This window comes from Parasteatoda tepidariorum, chromosome 4, assembly GCF_043381705.1.
Source record: "Parasteatoda tepidariorum isolate YZ-2023 chromosome 4, CAS_Ptep_4.0, whole genome shotgun sequence".
Lineage (NCBI taxonomy): Eukaryota > Metazoa > Arthropoda > Arachnida > Araneae > Theridiidae > Parasteatoda > Parasteatoda tepidariorum.
Window position 1 is genome coordinate 173,042 of NC_092207.1, and position 4,765 is coordinate 177,806.

The following is a 4,765-nucleotide window of genomic DNA, read 5'->3' on the forward strand; positions in this document are numbered from 1 at the left end:
CGCGAAGTCGAGCACTTTACGGTAGCACAGTTTAACGAGGACCAATACCGCACACCCTCGGTCCCTACGCAGACTGATCCAAGTGGGTCACCCACCCGCACACTGACAGCAGCCAGTGATGCTTGACTGCGGTGATCTGATGAGAACCGTGTCTTAACGATCAGTCCACTGCGGGACCCTTTTTTTTAAAGGTGAAAATCGTAAAAAAAGAAGTTTTCTTTGATTTCCAAAATGAAATAATCAATAATGAATTCAAATAAAGGATATTCAACATTCTCTTAAATGTGGACAACGCGTTGAAAAGGATTAATTAACAAAAGATTGAGATCTCAATATTTATGTTTCCAAAATGTTTTTTTTTACTCTGCATAAATGTTAACTTTTAAGTGGCTTATTCGACTCACATTTGAAAATCTCTCGCCGTGTGATGATTTTAACTATTTGTTTTATTAGATGAAGTTATGCTAATTTTTTAATATTTTTGACTTAAATTTGGAATTATATTAGCGAAAGTTCAGAAACTGAAAGTTATCAAAGTTTTTATTCGTTGAAATATTCTGCAAATTAGATTCATTAGATGTTTTGCTAGTTACAATATTTATTAATATTTCATTTAGTAAAAATATAGCTTTTATTTACTTTTAAAGGATATTTCTCCTAAAAGAAATTATCCTTCGATACTGATTTCTTTTACCTTAGTAAAAGTTTGAATGCTTACTTTGGATGCATAAATCACACTTCATAATTATTTGCTTTATATAAGTCTCTTATTCGCCTAACTCTCTTTATTTTTTTACCGGGTGTATTTACTTTTCAGTGTTGTACAGTACTAATCTGACAGTACTCGTTGTATGGAGTATGCATGCATTCAAAGTACAAGTTTCTAAGCAACTTTTTTTCAGAAAAACATTTCATTTCCTTTTATCATATTTATTTAAAGTAAAGATTCATTTTGGTTTTGATGAATCGAACAAATTTAAATTCAATTGAACATTTTTATTGAATTGAAAATCCTCGAAATTTTAATTTTAAACTCCATACTTAATCATGAGTATAATGTGAAGTTGACCTCTATGCAGAAATGGACATCTGTGAATCCTTAATATTCACTGTGAATCCTTAATATTCATATTGCTGGCTAAACATTATCTATTACACCATATTTATTTTGAAGTAAAGCATCGATTAGAGAGAAGAATCACATAATTCATGCTCAATATTTATCAGAAATTTTTTTTTTTTTGGAAAAGTTGCTTGAATACCAGAAAGTTTAATCTGCAGATTTAAATCTTTTATGAAATATATAAACAAATTAAGTAAAAAATTCAAATTATCAATGAGAAATATATTTACAACAAACACAGGGTTGCCACAGAATAAAATGAGCAAAATAGTTGTTCTTGGTAGCCTAAAGCATGAAAATAGTTGCCAAAATAAGAAAAATTTTTTTTCAATAATATTAGTAAAATTTTATTAAATGACTTAACTGTCATATAACATGATCCATTTAATCAAGTTTGTTCCAAATATGAAAATTCTTCTATAAGGGTTCTAGCAATAAATTTTTAAGTAAAAAAATTTTATATATAAGGAAAATTAAATATTTTAATTACTAGAATTTCATCAAAAAAGACTTTATTTAAAAAAAAACATACTTTTCAATATAATTTTCCCTTTTATCAATAATTGATTTAGCAAATATATATATACATATGTGAAAAATGATTATTCAAATATCACACATCCTACATTCCTATTAAAAATTGGGTTTTTTAAATTTATTTAGATTTTCAACAACTTAAGGAGCATTGTAAAGTCACACATTTTTATGAACTATTCAATCAAGTATCTTTTGACCTCTTTTTCGGTAGATGTTAATTGTTTGGTAGAGTAGCTGTAGTCATCAAATGTCCCGGGTGGACCTTCTGTTGAAGTTTCCTTAAGGAAAACCTATTTGTTTTGACTTGGACTGACAGTCAAATCCAATTTACTTTTAAATCTGATTCACAGAATCGAGTTATCGCTGTTTGGGTCTGTTTTTTTCCATTAGTGAAGAGCTCTGATATAATTTTTTTTTGATTGATATAAGAAATATACAATAAACATAAATAAACAAATGTAAAAATATCAAAAATTCTCAATAGCCCAAGATTCAATACCTTAAATGAATACCAGAGGTGCCAACTTTCTATCAGAAGTAGGATAATTCAGTAAAATATGCATTTACAGAATAAAATTAGTGCAATTTTAATGTTTATATATAATAGAATTATGCAAAAATTTACTATTAGAAAAATTTAACTTTTAGATGAAAGTACTAAATTACAAATAATACAACACTGAAACTTTATACTTAATTCTTAAATGATACAATTAAGTAGATAACTTGGAATACATAATGTTCTAGTTTTAGTTAAACTTAGAACTAGGCCTTTTTGCCTTTATTTTGTTATCCTGCACTTGTCTTGTTTCGCTTACAGCATTTCAGATTTGGGTTTACGTTCTTTTTCTATAAGGAAAAAGGATGAAGTTTCGGAATGGCTTGAATTAGGATTGAATTAGAAAATTAAGATTTCTATTGTCTTCAACTATCGAACCTTAGAAAAAGATCATTTCTGAAGTAGACTAACAGACAAGCATTTAGCCTCGTTCCTTAGAAGAAGTACATCTCTCTTCGAACCTCAATATAAGGCACTTTTAAAAATGAAATCGCAATTTCATTAAATATTTTAATTAAAATTTGTATATCGCTTTTTTTATGCTGATATTAAACTGATTACTGATTTTATACTGATCTATGATGTTAAAAATGCATTTTATACTGATTATTACGGAAATTCTAAAGAAAGTCGTAAGTTTTAGAACTCAAACATAAGACTGTGATTTTGACTAGGAATTGCAATAATTGCGGGTAAATGCAAACATTGGTCCCTCTGGGTTCATAATTTTTTTAAACAATTCAATTTTTTAATACTTAAATTCAAGTCGACACTGGCGTTATGAATTTGAAAAAGTCATATTTTTTCCATTTCCAAAACCTTAATATTTCTAAACGAGATCCTTAAGACACATAGCAAGTGAGATATTATGGCACATAAGCCAGCATTGTTCACATTTATGACATAAATTGCAAGAGCAAAAATAAGTAATTTTAAGAATTGCTTCTCACATAAAAAAATATCCAATATAATTTTAAAACAAAAATATAATTGTCTCCATTAAAAAAACTATTTCAGAAAATAAAATTCAATTAATTACAAAAGTTCAATAGTCTCCAACGTGTACTGAATTTAAATAATTTATTTTAAATATTAAGTGCACGGATTTGCAATTCATTAAGTATATTACATCTGAAAGTTCAAGACTATTTGAAAATTGTTGAGTTTTACAATCTTTAAAACTTCTTTAATTTTTTATAAACAATAATAAACCAATCTATAAATATCTAATTATTTATTTTTAAAAATTAATATGTCTCTACAAATTATTCAGTTGTATTTTTAAAGTTTTAATTTTAATTTAATTTTTTAAAGATTTAAAGTTTTTTTCCTTTATTTATAATTAAGATAACCAATAAATTTTTGAAATTAATTTTTCGTTTAAAAAAATAAATTAAAGAAGTGAAAAATGAAAACACACTTCACTTTTTTCTATATTTTGTTTCTATTTAACATAAGAAACTTAAAACATACGAAATCGTATAAAGTACACTGCCCGTGTTTGTTATGCAAATCTAAATATGTTGAACATGTGAGCCAATTTCAGCGTTAAATGGGCATGAAAATTATGAATATTATAACTTTAAGTCATATAAGAAATCAATACAACTATGCATCCTTTCATATTTTTTATCTCTTTCATAAAAAAAAGATGTTTAAAAGCAAACTTTGAAGTATGCTTGTACCTTTTATAAAATCTTTTGCCTGAAATTTATCTATATAGTTTAGAATAATAAATATTTAATAAGTACATAATTTTCCTATAAAAGATTAAATAATCTAAGATGTTATTTAATATGATACACAGCTCTGATATTTGATAAAAACTGATTTTAAAAAAAATTATAATTATATATATTCAACTAAATATGTCCAAGAAGCTAAATAATAACAAATTTTTCTTTTTATTATGAACTAAAGATGAAAAGAAATTTTCTTCGATTTCACCTTCAAATCGAGCAAATGTTGAACAGCCTTTACTTGGATTCATTTTAGATTGCGAATACACAAAAATCACTTAAAAAGATTCATTACCATAAGTTTGAGATCTTAATACTTATGTTTCTAAATTCCATTTTTACAATACCATTTACTTCAAAGAAATTACTCTTACATAATTTCGCTAAGTATTTTCGAAAATTCCTCTAGCTTTGAAGTGGCTTTTATTTGACATATTTTTTAAAAGCTCTCTCCTTTTAATGATCTAAATAACGTTTTATAAGATGAAATTACGCTTCTTTTCTCAATTTTCACTTTAATTTGGAATTATAGAACAAAATTAGCGAATGTTCAAAAACTGAAAATGTTCACAATTTTATTCCATTGAAATAATAAATGTAAAAAAATTATCATTAGATTTTTTTTTAGTTGAAGTGGTATTTTTTAATATTTAATTTTAAAAAATATGGTATGTATCTACTTTGAAAGGATATTTCTTTCAAAAGAAATCATAGTTCAAAGACAGTTATTGATGAATTGATTTTTCTTTCCTTTTTGTTTTAGTAAAAGCGTTACGTTAGATGCACAAATCATGATTCATAATTTTC